This window comes from Kogia breviceps, chromosome 17 (assembly GCF_026419965.1).
Source record: "Kogia breviceps isolate mKogBre1 chromosome 17, mKogBre1 haplotype 1, whole genome shotgun sequence".
NCBI classification, from domain to species: Eukaryota; Metazoa; Chordata; class Mammalia; order Artiodactyla; family Physeteridae; genus Kogia; species Kogia breviceps.
In genome coordinates, this window is record NC_081326.1 from 74,915,078 (window position 1) to 74,930,698 (window position 15,621).

At 54.8% G+C, this 15,621-nt stretch overlaps 1 protein-coding gene across 6 annotated transcripts in view; it reads right to left on the minus strand.

The window, feature by feature from the left end:
- The window catches only part of AGO2 (argonaute RISC catalytic component 2), a 105,857-nt gene that overhangs the window by 65,785 nt on the left and 24,451 nt on the right, over positions 1-15,621 (minus strand). The window lies entirely within an intron of this gene.

The following is a 15,621-nucleotide window of genomic DNA, read 5'->3' on the forward strand; positions in this document are numbered from 1 at the left end:
CAAGTTACCTCCTAGAGAAATGTCCCCCAAATGGCTGATATGACATTATTGTGGACTAGTGGTTCTTTCGAGAATTTGTCAGAAAGTTTGGAAGCGCTTTACAAAAAAGCCCCATGAAAACAGGAAAACTATCTTATATGTGCACTTGTCCCACACGTTTCTCTGCAGCACTTACTAGTTCTGATTTTACAGTTATGCTGTGACTCTCTGATTAGTAACTGCCTTTCCCACCGACATAAGCATCACCAGGGCAGAGGTTAGGTCTGGTTTGGTGCAACTGTTTAATGAGTGACTGAACAAACGAGTGCACAGATGAAAAAAGAATAGCTCAGTGTCACACCAACTCTTGGTAGAAACGCCTTTATTGATTTATAACTCAATGCCGAGTGTTTTGTGGCAAAAACATGAGGCGTTCACGTGAGGACTATCATCCCGTCTTTGGCGAGCAGCCGCCCCATTTCGACTCAGGAGGCCGGCACTGATCAAGCACCTGCTACGTTCCGGGCACGAGACTTCAGGTGCCTCCTCGTCGTTCTCACGTCCAGCCTCTCGGACACTGTCTTCACCCCACAGGTGAGGAACCAGGGTGGCACAGAGGGCACCGTGCCCGCCGACGGCAGCGCCGACACCAAAGCCGTCCCCACTGAGCGCCCCGCCAACGCAACCCCTCGACTCCCCCAGCCTCCCTTACGGACGAGTTCACATGACATCTCTCATTCTTCAGGAAAGCCTTTTTCTCCAAAGAACCCAGATCCTTTTCATCACCCCAAACAGACAGGAATCTAACCTATCATCCCTCTAAAGCAGCTGGGAAAGTTCAGAAAACTCCATTCGGTGCCCTTTTACATTAACTACTTCCTCCTAGTTACCTGGAACACCTCTCAGTACCTACAGAAAATGGGTGACTTCTCTCTGTAATACGTATCTTATTATTTTGAGCTCCCATAATGATTCAGGAAGTAATAGCCACCACTAGTGCACCAGGCACATACACGGTGTATCACGTGTACCATCTCGTCTAGCCCTCACGCTGGGTAAGTCAAACATGACCCCGTTTTACAGACGGGAAACCAAGGTGACCAGAAGGTGAGTGACAGGCGAAGCCGGGGCTCAGACACAGGCCTTGCTGCCCTCACAGCACGAGGGCTTTGCTAGCAAAGCCGAACCGCACGCTGCTCAGCCCCCGCCCCGAGACCCGCACGGCCAGCCCCACGCTGAGCACCTCCACATGCCAGCGCCGACTCCACTCGCCGGGCGTCGCCCGGGCACCCTCGACTCCCCTGTCCTCGGGGTGCCCACCTTCAGAAGGGGGCGGGCAGAAACATCAGAGAGAGGCCGGAAGCAGGCCGCCACGGCAGGTCAGGGTGGGCGAAGGCGGCAGGTCCACGAGCGGGACAGGAGGACAAGAACAGCTTTCTGAATATTAAAAAATTAAGGAGAGCTTCCTTACATTTTATTAAAAATAAATTCCAGGGTTTCCCTGGTGGCGCAGTGGTTAAGAACCTGCCTGCCAACGCAGAGGACATGGGTTTGAGCTCTGGTCCGGGAAGATCCCACACGCCGTGGAGCAACTGAGCCCGTGCGCCACAACTACCGAGCCTGCGCTCCAGAGCCCACGAGCCACAACTACTGAATCCGCGTGCCACAACTACTGAACCCGCGTGCCACAACTACGGAAGCTTGCGCGCCTAGAGCCCACGCTCCACAACGAGAAGCCACTGCGATGAGAAGCCCACGCACCGCAACCAAGAGTAACCTCAGCTCACCGCAACTAGAGAAAGCCCACACGCAGCAACAAAGACCCAGCACAGCCAAAAATAAATAAATAAATTCATTTTAAAAAAAATTCCAAATGGATACAAACTGTAAATAAACACTTTTAAGTGAAACCGAAACATCCAAAGAAATATATTAAAATTGAATAATTTTTACAATTATGGGGTGGGAGCCAAAAGCAGAGGTCACAAGAGGCAAGCTTGAGTACATGAGATTTTTTTAAGACTTCTCTAAGCACTGGATAAACTCAGAAAATTTTGACATAATAAACTCACAAACCTAAAAGTATAAACCTGGATATAGAGTTTAAATTTCTAAAGATTAAAAATTCCAACTGGGGCTTCCCTGGTGGTGCAGTGGTTGAGAGTCCGCCTGCCGATGCAGGGGACACGGGTTCGTGCCCCGGTTCAGGAAGATCCCACATGCCGCGGAGCAGCTAGGCCCACGAGCCATGGCTGCTGAGCCTGTGCATCAGAGCCTGTGCTCCGCAATGGGAGAGGCCACAACAGTGAGAGGCCCACGTACCGCAAAAAAAACCCGCAAAAAAACCCCACAAAAACTCCAACTGGAAAATGTGCAACATCTATGAATGGAGAGTATGCATAGGAAACCCTAGTAGCCAACAAACATAGAAAATACATTCAGCCTTTAGTCAAAGAAATCTCCCCCCAAAAAAGAAAACTGTAAGTAATTTTTTGCCCATCTGGCATTTATAAGAGCTTGGGGAAAAAAATCACTCTTACCCAAACTAGGTGGTTTTGAAGGTATGTTACAGAAATCTTTTAAAATCATGTTCCGCTTGATCTAGTAACTCAACGTCTAGGCGTTTATCCTAAAATACCCAGATGCCTATACCTAAGAGCATTTATCGTAGTATATCATAATAAAAGACTGACAATGACGAAAACGCGCATCACTAGAGGGCTGGTTAAATAAACCATTACAGTAATTTCCTGACACATCTACAACTATTACATGGAAAGATGTCCAAGTGGGAGAAAGTTCCAATATAGGGTTTGATGCAATCACATTGGTCCTCTATTTACATACGTGCGCGTACACACACACGCGCGCACACATGCTTGGTGTATGAATGGGAAAACTCAAGGGAGGATTAAAACCAAAATATTAACAGTGATTATTCCCAAACGGTCATACTATGATGGGTCCTCCTTATGCCTCTGTATTTGTTAAGTGGGCATATATTGTATCTAGTATTGGAAACATAATAATAAGGCTGATTTTTAAAAAACCTACAAGATGTACGCACAGTCGTTACCCCCATTTAATAGATAACCACACTGATTTTAAAACTTGCCCAATTCAGGATGTGTGGCAGGCCTGTTAAGACTGCCGTCTGCATTTTGCAGATGAACAGAGTGAGATGAGAAGGTAAGCCCCTCGCCCGCGGCCGGCAGCAGGCGGCCAGCTCCATCGCCTGGAGGACAGGGCAGCCTCCGCCTCCCTCTGCAGCCAGGAGGCCTGGAAGGACCCTAGGTGCCGGGCAGTGCCTGGGGACCCGCCAAAGGGCACCCAACTGCCAGGGCAGGGTGTAAACCTAGGTGTCCTCGCCCCAAGCTCACCACGCGCTTCTGCACTGTTGCCTGCACACGTGTTACATGAGACACAAGATTAAAGCCACAGTTTGGGTTTTACAGCCCAGATAAGGGGAACCCATCCTGGAACTGCTGCACGCGAGAAAAAAAGCAGCTCAGACGCTGTTTCTGTCCATTTCGGAATGTGGCACGCGGGGCGGGCCTGCTCCCACCCAGAGCTCTGACTCAGGCTGGGGTCCCCCTTCTCCCTCCACACACACTGAATCACCTTCTGAGGTGGCAAGAAACCACCGCCTTGTACGCGCAAGCGCTACGGGAGCCCGAAGCCGGAAGGCCCACTGTGGGGGAGCGAGTCTGCACGCCGCTGGGCGAGGTCCAGGTCCGCGCGAGAAGCCCACGACTCGCTGGGGCGGTGACGCCAAGCGGCAGGGGGCCACCCACAGACGGATGGCATTTCTTTCTTTTTTTCTCTAATGGAAAAGAAAACCCAATACAGAGGGCGCGTCTCACCTATTCAGGGGCTGGCGGCCTCGCCCACTCCCACCCCCGGTAGCTTTTCAGGCAGCAAAGGCCCGGCAGCTAACGGGCTTCTGAGCCAGGGCCTTTTCCCTGGGAACTTCCTGCTGACTTCAAGCCTTAAGTTTAATTCCGGTAATGGACTAAGGATAAATCAGCATTCACATAGCTCCAGCCCATGCCAATCTGCTAAAACCTGGCCTATCAGTATTACCTGTGAGGCCCGATGAATTTTAAGAGAAAGAGAATCAGGAAGAAAAAAAAGTGACATCAAGAATGAAACACCCCCATTTTGGTTCTGTCCCACGGGGCTACCGAGTGACGTCTGAGCCTTTTGCCTGCCTTGAAAAGAGTGAATGTCTATTTCTACCAGCTGGGCTGCTGCTGACACACACACCGGGTCACTCAGAACCGAGGTGCCCTGTCATCTGCCCGTCTGGGGAACCGACAGGTGGCCCTGGACGCCCAGGCTGCAGGGCATCCGTCCACCACTGAGTGAATTATTCTACGGGGTCCAGCACAAGAGGAGGAGGAGGAGGAGGAGGAAGGAACAAGACGGGACAGCACGGACAGGCCCAGGTGTCCACAACGCAGCTCAGCCGCCCAACGAGGCAACACCGGCGGGAGAGGGACAAACCCCAGGCTTCCCACGTCTGACCCTCACGGGAACAGCACGCCCGTCCCTGCCTGAAGGGTGACGTCGGGGGGCGGGGTGGCCGGGTGCTTTGCAGTCACTACACAAAAAGAACTATCTCGACCGACCGCGGCAGCAGGACTCAACCACTCAGAAGTTCGGCTTGGTCCCCAGAGGCGCGACACTCCACAGCAGCCCATTCTAATCGGCCGTCAAACCCAACACTGCTGAAATCTTCGCCGGGAGCGATGGGACATTTCTTCCTGTTTAACCTACTATCTTTTAAAATCATTTTACCCAAGACGAGGCTCAGCCCTCCCTCATTCCTTGCCTCAGCTCCGCTTCCCTTGCTCTGAGTGCGTTCCTCACCCTCTGTGAGCTGTTCCTCACTTCCTCCCTGAGAACAGGAAATCCTGCAGACAGACCTCCCGGGCCCACGAGCCCGCCTCCCTGAGCGTCCCCCCGCGGCTCTGCCGCTGCTGTCTGCTCGACGAGAGGAATGCGAGAACACCCCAACACTTTCCCCGACTGACCTCTCCGCCTGTGATGTTTCTACCGCACCGTGTCTGCGTCCACTGCCAGGGTCCATTCTACCTTGTGTGCTGGCAGCTCGCAGGCCAAGTGATCTGTCTTCCCACAACCCTGAGGCTGTGACTCGTGTCGCCACCCCAGCACGCTGCTGGGCCCGGCAGGTCGTCACTGCTGGGTGAGCGAGCGCTCGCTGACACGGGACCGTCATTCAGCATCTGTATCCATGTCCGTGATCCCACTGACAAGCCTGTATCTGAACAAGTGCACTGCATTCATTTGCCCAACCCGGGTTAAGAATTCTAGAAAGTGGCCTATCACTGGCTCCATTTCACAGACAGAGTGGGTTGAAATTAATGATTAGGGTCCCACAGTTAGAAGGTAGGCAAGCTGGGCCTTGAAGCAAAAGCCTGCAGGATTCGGAGGCTCCACATCTTCAGTGACAGTGCAGCCCCCAAAGTCAGCCAGGAGCAAAGGGGACTCAGCTGTGCAGCCCGCTGGGGGTGCTGCATCTGCCCTGGGAACCTGCATCTTCAGGGCCCTGAAGGCCCAACGACCTGGAGGCCTGGGCAGCCCCTAACTGAGACACTTAACGCACACATAAAAGTGGTCCTAGCGCTTCTAGCCATTTTAAAGCTATTTCTTTAAACTAGGTGGCATGTACACAGACATTCTTTATATGGCTTGTAAGTTTTTACTTGTTTGAAAACAAGATCGTCTCATGATTTAGAAAGAAAAACAAACAACGCAGACAAGAGCCCCTTCCAACTTAGCATAAGGGACTTCCTGGACCTGATAAAGATCATCTAATAAAAACCTCCTGAAAACATCACTCACACAGCAAAGCATTTCTTCTGAGAACAGAACGAAACAACGAGGCTTGGGATCACTACCTGAACAGATCTGAGCAAGGGCGGTAACAAAAGAAAAAAATACATGCAGTGTGACTGGAAATGAAGACACAAAACTGCCACACACAGACGACGTGACCACCGGCATAAAGTTGCGACGGAATCCACAGACGCTGTTAGAGCTAAAAAGAACTCAACAGGCTTGCTGGAAACAAGACTCCAGAGATCCATCGCGTGCCTGTATGTGAGCAACTACTAATGAGGAAAGTTAAGTTACAAAGACGCCATTTACAAGCAACAACATCAAACTGGTAAGGTACGTAAGAGGCGCGGGTATAAAACCGCCTTGAAAGACAGCTCGGTGACGCAGCACTGGCCTCGGGGTTGAGCACCCGTTCCACTCAGAGCCCCGCGGCACACGCCACAGCCGCCTTAAAGATCCCGGAAGCGTGCACGCGCTCAGAGGAAAAGGAAACCAGACTCTGGGTGGCTGTCTCACGTTCGAACACGGGTGCACCGTGTAACCCTCTACGAAGAATTCCGCTGAGCACGATCAGGTTATCCCCAGGAACACCTTCCAGGGCCTGCACCACTGGCACCTCACATTTTCTGGAACGCCCATGACACCTCTGCAAGGCAGGGATTATCACCACTTTGCAGAAGAGGCTGAGACTGACAGGTGAGGTGACCCGCCCGAGGTCACACAGCCGGCAGCCCAGGCGGGACCTGGACTCCTCCAGCCGTCCCGGCTGAGTGGGGACCGGGGCGGGGGGCGTCTTGGAAGGGTGAGGAGTTATTAGCTGCTACGGCGTGGGCTGAGGTGCAGCCGAGCACGTGGGGTCAGTGCTGCCCACACGTCACTGAGGAATTCTCGGCATTCGACGGCCACCTCCGACAACACAGCCAACCGTGTTGCCGTGCTGCTTGAGTTTCAGGTTCTTCGGAAGGACGACACGTTAGCGGTTTTAAAACCGCCCAAATCCTTCCACAGTGAGAGACGGGGTCCACGTCCCCTTCCCTTGAGTCCGGACAGGCTTGTGGCGGCTTGGACCAGCAGTGGGGGGCGAGAAGGGGAAATGACACCAGGGACTTGTGAGCTGAGTCACAGCGACCAGGCACTTCCACCCCCTCTCTGGAAACGTCTGCTGCTCTCCAGACACGTCCTCCTGACACACTTCCGCGGGGAGCCCAGCCTGGGCCACGTGGGAGGCGCCCGCGGGCAGCCCAGCTGAGGCCGGCCTTCGAGTCGCCCCAGCCCAGGCGCCAGGCGAGAGTGGAGACGTCCCCAGACGGTTCCAGCCCGGAGCCACCGCGCTGCTCCCCCCCAGCCACGGCCTCGCGGGGCAGAGACACGGCAGCCTCCGTGCCCGGTCCAGACCCCTACCCAGCGAGTCCACGGGCAGCAACGGGCAACGGGCACAAACACCAGTTTCTGAGCAGCGCCACACCTGCTGCTCAGTCCTGTGGCGAAGGAACACACGTGGGGCTGAGGCAGGTTCCGAGGGGGGTCCTTTGTCGGTCAGGTTCCCAGTCAAGGAAGCGGGGATGCTGGTCAACGCCCAGAGCCCAGTCAGCCCGACACCAGGAGGGGCGGAGGCAGCAGGCCTTGCGATGACTGAGAGCTGGGCAAGGACGTCTCTGAGGGCAGAGGGCAAACCACAAAGTCGGTCAGCTCGGAGAAAACGGGTCCTCCTGGGATCCAGGACTGTGCAACGCTGGTCTGACCGGAGCCCCGTGGGGGACAGAAAAAATCTGCTCACCGGGCCCCGGTCCCTTGGGACCGCCAGCCTCCAGGGACCCCTCCGCGCACTCCCACGGCCCAGTCCCGTCCGCACCTGTCCACCTCTTTCCGCCCCCCCTGCCCCCCAGCTCCGCTCTTCCCAGGGGGCACAACAGCCATCTGGAGGGCGCTCCGGAGGCCCACCGGCCCCCGCCCGCGGCAGACCAGGGGCCAAAACCAGGGCCAGCGCTCCCGCCACCCCTCCTCCTCTCGGCGCCCCGGTTCTCCCTCTGCCCGCTTGCTCCCAGCAGCACACACGCAGCTGCCGTGACTCCCGTCTTAAACAAGACAGAGAAAAGATCTTCTAAGACACTGGAGAGAAAAACACGGATCAGCTATCAAGCAGCCACAGACAGCCCACTTCGACAGCAACAACGTACGGCCAAGAAAGAGGAAGAGCCTCGACCAGCTAAAAGAGGGTGACTCAACCTACAAACGTGCACCCAGAAACCTTCCCTGAAGAACGAGAGCGAAGATGTCCTCAGACAGCGAGCCCTCAACACACCAGAGCAACAAAGCAAGCTTGGGCTCCCACCTCCCCCTCAACCACCCACCAGCCGGTTGCACCTGCTCCTTCTCCTAACTCTCCCTGGTCGGGCCTGTGCCCCCGGCAGCCCGCTTGCCCCGGCCAGTCCATCGCTGCTCCTGCATCAAGCCTCTGCTTCCTCCAGCTTCCCTTCCCACCTCCCCAGCTGTGTCCCTCCTCTGTCCCCGGCCAGTTCCGCCCGCCTTGCCCTCCTGCCCTCTCAGCCCGGTGCACCAGCTCTGCCCCACACGTCCAGCCACAGCACACCCCCGTGATCACGCCTGGCCGTGCGCTGCCAGCCCCCTGACCTCCGCTGGGCTCTTCTCTGGCTCGCGTGTCCCACGAGCCCCCTGCTGCCCTCTCAACACCTCCGCGGGGACGCCCAACGGACACCCCGGCTCTGACGCATGCCAACCCACCCCACCCCACCCTCCCCAGGGCCCCCTGCTGACACCCCCCCAACCCACCCGCACTGGCTGCTCCTCCGGCTCCTCTGAACCCGCGTAACAGGCTCGCCAAGACCCTGCATCATTCACACCTCCCACGCCGGTGTCCTCGGCTCAGGCCGAAGTGCTGGTGTCAGCCGACCCTGTCCCTCACGTCTCACACCTAGCTCGCGACCGGATCCGACCGCCCCCACCACCTTTCAACACCTGGGCCGCGAAGCCTCCTTCAGCTCCACCATCTCCACCGCGGGCACACAGGTCCAAGCCGTCATATCTCCTGGTGGCTGACCCCACAATTCCTAACGGGTCCCCTCTGTGTCCACACAGCAGCCAGAGGCTGGAGGGCAAACGACGTCACTGTTCAAACCCCCGGCGGCCCCCTATCTCAATCAGAGGAACAGCCGGAGCCCTGCCACCGCCCCGGCCTCTCTCTCATCTCCTGCTGCTCCTCTCTTTGCCCGACAGGCTCCCACCCCAGGGCCTTTGCACCTGCCACTTCTGCTCGAAACCCGCTCTCCTCACAGATCCATGTGGCTTGCTCGCTTGCTTCCCTCTCTCAGGCCTTTGCTTACGTGTCACCTTCTTAGAAGAGACCACTGCCGACCGCCCGGTGCCCTTCCGCCACCTCCTGCTCCATCTGCCTCCATAGCATCTGCTGCCTGGCATGTTCCGCATCGAGTCCTCCCCGCACCAGGCAAACCCGACGAGGGCAGCGTGCACCGCTCCACCCCAGCAGTTAGAGCAACACCCGGCAAAGAGCACGCTGTCGGATGTGAGTGGCTGTGATGAATGAGCTCGGGTAGATTCTAATTTTCATTTTGCTCCCTCACCGCGGCAGAGTCTGCTGGCTGTCTGCCGTGGTCTGGTTGCTTGCTTCTCTATGGCAAGTGGGCATATGCTGCCCAGCCACACGGCTGGTGCAGGCAACGGTGGGTTAGGTGTGAGTAGGCAGGAGGCAGGCTGCGGGCGGACCCTTGGAAACCCCACAGACCTCCCCTCCAGGCCCCTCGCCTTCAGGGTGGAGGTGCACTCAGCCTTGCTCTCAGGACGCTCCCAGAACAGGGCATGAACCTCACACACCCCTGGAAATTGATACAGAAGAAAAATAAACCTCCGTGAGTCTGGATTTTCCTACAGGAGCCGTTCTGTTTAGATCTATTTAAGAGCTTCATGTGCCCCAACTAACACATCCTTCTGTAGTCACTATGCTTTTCTACAATGAACACGAGTCTTTTTATTTTTAACAGAATAAAATAGAGGTTAAAAATAAACATTACAAAGGAAAAACTTCAGCCTCTCTTTATGATATCTTTTTTGAGATAAACATGGTTTCTTGTTACACATCAAACTATTCCCAGCCTGGATATCTACAGGGTCATGTCTGCAACACTGCCATTGTAAAGGAAAAAAATACTTCCTCTCCTCAGTGATATATTTAGAAACCAAGCGTTTCAACTCAGATTTTGTTATAAGAATACTCCCATGTTTATTTTAAATTACAATCATGATACTTTGAAAAGAAATGTTACTTAAAATGTTAATAAAACAAGGCACACATTGAATAGCAAATATCATGGTGCTATTACCAAACAAACAGATCCCAGAATGTTTCTTACACCAAGACAAGCATCTGAAAAGACTAAATAAAATAAGCTTTAGCTTTAAGACGTAAAATTTCCTTGCACACTTTAGCAAGGCTCCTGTGGCCGATACCTGTGGCTCAGTCCAATTCAACTGAGCGTTAATTTGACTGTAATCCCCACACTTGGAATAAAAGCAACTCCCCGAGGGGATACTTAGAAGCAAATTTACCAGACGACAGAAGTCGGAAAATTCCCCAAATCTGTACAACTAGATATTTGAAACGTCACTTCTAAATAGTGGCATCCCGAAGAGGTACAATTTTTTTGAGTCGGAATAATTAATTAGGAGTAAATTTGTTGAAAATCAAGCAGATCAAACCCCAGGGCTGTTGGGCCTCTCTAATCAATTCTTCTAGAAGAGAAAGAAGCCCACAATGTAAAATAAATAGAAATGTGTTTCTGAGTTTTTCAGAAGACTGAAAAAAGATTTCATGGTACTAGCCCACATCTTGGATTGTGGATGGTGCCAGATGCGGAGTGCCGACTCTTATCTTGAAATGACATAATTGTGGCATTTTCCCATCCACACCAGGCCCCACCGTTAGCTAGAGCTCTGTGCATGCCCAGTGCCCTCTGCAGCTTGGTGAAGACAAGAGTCAGGGTCTCCTGCACCCTGGTGGGCCTCGCTGAGCTTAAGGCAGAACCACAAATGTCATTTTTGGTTGGTCATGGTTCAACCAAAAAGGCATCCCTCAGAGTGAAGTATGCTGGCGCCTTCAAGCTCAGCGCCAAGTCTGGAAATCTAGAATCATGAATATGCATGAAATGATCAAGCCCAGTTTTTTTTTTTACCGTATTAAAATTCACATAACATAAAATTTACCATCCTAACCATTTTAAAGTGCACAATTTGGTGGCTTTTAGTACCTTCACAATGTTGAGCAACCTTTGCCACTGTATTTCCAGAACGTTTTCATCACCCCAAGAAGAAACCACACACGCATTAAGCAGTCCCTCCCCGTTCCCTCCTACCCTCAGCCCCTGGCAACCACTGAGCTGCCCTGCCTCAGTCCTTTCACCTGCCCCGGGCACTCTGTACAAGTGGACTCAGCCCTGTCGCACGCAGCTTCTCTCCACAAGGAGCTCTGCCGATAGGGCTGGCGGCCTGTATCTGGGGTCCCTCCCACCTCAGGTGCACGGCCTGCCATCACCTTTCCACAACGACATGGGCTTTCAAAGGAGTTTGTGTGTTTCTGCTGATCACTCTTCCAGGACCCTGCCTTCCGGGGGAGGGGGGGAGGGAGGGGGCCGAATGAGACGTAGCGGGGAGCAGCGCTGAAGGCGCCAGCTGTCCAGGCCCATGAGGGGACCAGCCAAGGTGGCAAAGCTGTCCAGCCAGCCTGCGGTGGCCCAGGCGCAGCCAGCGGGCCTGGAGGCTCGGGCCAAGGGGAGATGCTGCTTGAAGCCAGAGCTTGGGGGAGCACCAGGCAAATGATTCAATGGAAAACGTTCCTAAAAGGTGCGCGGCCAACGCGTGCCCTGCACTGTGGGAAAAGTCAGCAGCAGACTCGGCCTCTGCTGGGCAGAGAGCGGGGAGTCAGCCCTCAAGAACCTGAAAATCACACACAGGCAAACATGTTTCGGAACGGCAGAGTTAACAGCTAATTCTGTGCACAAATACTGATTCCCACACACCAGCAGTAAACCTGCCTTCGGGAAGTCCGAGTGCTTACCGTATACGTCATGATACGAAGGAGGGGCTGCTCCTCAAGAGTCAGTGTTGTGACCCTGTTTCGAGAGGGAGTCCCCATCTTTCACAGACACACACTGAAGTATGTGTGGGTCCATGATGCGATGTGGGATTTCTTTCAAAATGCACCAGTAAGACAGGCCACATGTTGGTACTTCTGGAGGCTGAGTGACGAACACACAGGGACCCTAGACTTTCCTTCTGTACGTGTTAGGAAGTTAAAAGCACCTTTAAAGTTCGAAAGGCCTAACAGCCAATGCGGGGCTGCCCCCAGTGGACGGGATCCCGGAGGAAAGAAGGGAGCGGGGCTGAGGCCGCGGCTGCAGGAGCAGCGCCCGGGCAGGGACGCGCGAGGGCCGGGCCACCCGCGCCCGGACCGCACGCGACGGCGTGGGCGAGCACACGGGCCTCCTCCCGGGGAGGGTGCGGCACGCTCACCGGCGGCGCTGGGACTGCTGCGTGAGGGCGGGGGGCTCTGAGTCAGCTGTGACCCCGGGGCCAGCTGACCGGCTGACGGCAGCCTTGCGCACGGGTCCAGGCTCACAGGCCCCCCAGCGGCCTTCCCCCGACCGCGGGCGCGAACAGGGAGATGAATGACCACAAGCACGGCTGACGAAGCTCAGTGAAGGGAACTTTTCCAGAAAGGAGGGGAAAGCGACAAGCCCGCTCCGAGGCCTCAGAGTCAGCCCAGGAGCAAAGTGAGATGGGCAAGTCAAGAGCCCTCGTGCAGGGAAAACGGCCCGGCTTGCGGAAGTCCTCGGCAAAGGCGCGCGTCAATCAACTCCGGCGAAACGAGGCAGAGTGTCGGAAACAACTGTTTTCCCCACTCTGTCTAATACTCCGTGCCTTCAAGTCACGAAATATACTAAATATGACCAATATTATAAACAAATTATGCAGAATATGTTGCTTTTTCATGCCTAGAACTCAGTCATGCTCACTGAGTCTGACTTAAAAAACCTTACATCTGGGACTTCCCTGGTGGTCCAGTGGTTAAGACTCCGCACTCCCACTGCAGGGGGCACAGGTCCAATCCCCGGTCGAGGAACTAAGATCCCACATGCTGCACAGTGCGGCCAAAAAAAACCAAAACCAAAACAAACAAAAACCTTACAGTTCAGAAAGGTTCGCTAAAAATTAAGTAAGATTTCCCCATAATAATATACACAGAGGAAGAACGCTGTTCTTCAGAACATCAACTACATTTTAATTCGCCCGAGGGAAGCAGGTAGATTCTAATCCCTAAGGAAGGGGCTCAGTGAGACACACAAGCAGGCACCTGTAGCTCCCGCCTGCTGCCCTCCCTTCCCACGAGGCCAACAGGGATCAGTTGGCGACGTTCTCCAAAAGCCGACGCTCTCAGCACGCCGTGGAAGATGAGCCAGACGCGCCCGGGCGGCCCCTGATGAAAGAGTCACACACACGTTTTAATTCTGGTAAAGGCTCGAAGGCACAGCAAAGGAAGGATTTTATAATTTAAAACTTTAATATTTGGAAACAACCCCAAATTTCCATCAACAAATGAAGGATAAAACGAAATGTGGTCTATCCCTACAGTGAAATATTACTCAGCCCTAAAGAGGAATGAAGTATGGACACCCGCTACAACCTGGAGGAACGTTGAGAACACTGTCAGCCGACAGAAGCCGAATACAAAAGCCCACCTCTCGTATAATTCATTCCATTCCTACGAAACATCCAGAACAGGCAGATACACTGAGACAGAAAGCAGGGGAGCGAGCGGCCGCCAGCAGCTGGGAGAGTGCAGAATGGAGAGGGGCAGCTATGGGTACAGGGTTTCTCTTCAGGTGATCAAAGAGTTCTGGAACCAGGTAAGAGGCGGTGGTTTGCAGACACTGTGAATGTACTTAATGCCCTGAACAGTGTCCTTCAAAACGGTAAATCCGGTAAATCTGATGTCACATGTACTTTATGCACCTACCTACATATATACAAATACATATACATATATACATACACACATACGCCATACTTCATGGATGTGTCTTCTCGGCACTGAGCTCCCGAGCCCCATGGAGAGGAATTGCGGGCTTCCTCCGGGGTCTTCAGTGGAGAACACACTCACCGCATGAATTATCAGCACCAGAAGATTCTTCAGATCTTCAGCAACAACACATGAGAATACTGTGGTAAACAGGGAGACCAGCCCGGTGCTCTGTGACCACCTAGAGGGGTGGGATAGGGAGGGTGGGAGGGAGACGCAAGAGGGAGGAGAGATGGGGATATGTGTATACGTATGGCTGATTCACTTTGTGATACAGCAGAAACTAACACACCATTGTGAAGCAGTTATACTCCACTGAAGATGTTGAAAAATAAAATAGAATAAAAATACAGTGGTAATTTGGGGCTTTGTGAGCTGTCTCTTGAGAAAATAAAGCTGTTGTGTTTCTTTGAGTATTCGTGTCATACAAGACCGAGAAAACCAATCAGAACACGGGTTCTGCACGTTTCTTGGACAACACTGACACGCCACCTCTGGTCTCAGCCAGCCGTGCCCGCTGGTCGGCCCGCCACTCCCCCGTGCTACACCACCAGCTCCTGGGCGCGTCGGCCGGGTCCCCTTTCGTCCTCATCTCCACAACTGTCGGTGGAGACCCCAGCAGACGGTCTCCCGCCCCCACCTTGGGAGCTGCTCAGGTCTGGCAGGTTGCCCGCGGGCCGGGTGGGCACAGCATAGGCGGAGGGAAGGTCATGGCCAGTGGCATACGGCGTGCCATTTGGAAACCTCACCCGAGCAGAGCTGCTTGCAGCTACCCAAGCGGGCACGGGTGCCAGGAAAACCACCAAGCCCTGCACTCTCGGCCAGCAGAGCTTCTGTGCTTTGGGGCCAGTGATCTCCCAGACCTAAGAAACGCCAGGAGCACTAAATGCTAAAGGGGCTGGATGGAAGCAGTAAGGGGGGGGGGGGGGGGCTTCTCCGCCAGGGTTTTGCTCTCCCATGGCTCCACCCGCTGGGTCACAGAACAGGGCGCTCTGGACGCCTGCACACCTAAAGGGGCCCTTGGCAGTGGCCGCAAGGAGCGTCCCCCCACGCAGGATCAGCACGGCAGGGAGCCCGTCCGCCGCCAGGTCCGCCCGTCCCCTCCCACCGCACCGGGAACCCCTGCGGCTCCCACCCCCACCAGCTCCAGGGACGGACACCCACCAGACCCTAGTAACCGCGTGCCGGCTCGACGGGACCGCGAGCTCCCTGATGGGCCGGCTGCCCGCGGACAACCCGAGGGCAGGAGACAGACGCTGGGCAGCAGCCGAGAGCCTGTGGGCCGTGGGGGACACCAAGGCACGTGCTGACTGAGCTGTTCGGCAGGGTTTCACCGGAGAGCCGTTCTGAGCAAATCCCGGGAAGAAGGAGTTTCCACCCGCGGGAAAGGGGGCCGGGACCCACGCGGCCAGAAGCGCGGGGCAGGGGGGCGGGCGAGGACCCGGTCCCGACCCGCTCCAGGGTTCAGAAAGCGTTCTATAAATAGCTGGCAACATTTGATTGTGTCCAAGCGGGCAGCGTGGCCACAGCAGGGCCCCGGCCGCAGCCCCGCAGGACCGTGCCGCCCTCAGGCCTCGGCACGCGCGTTCTTCCTCGGTTGCATGCTCCCGCTCCGGCAGGAACCTGCTGTCCAGGCTCCTGCCCTAACCCAGCGCGGCATACACTGTACC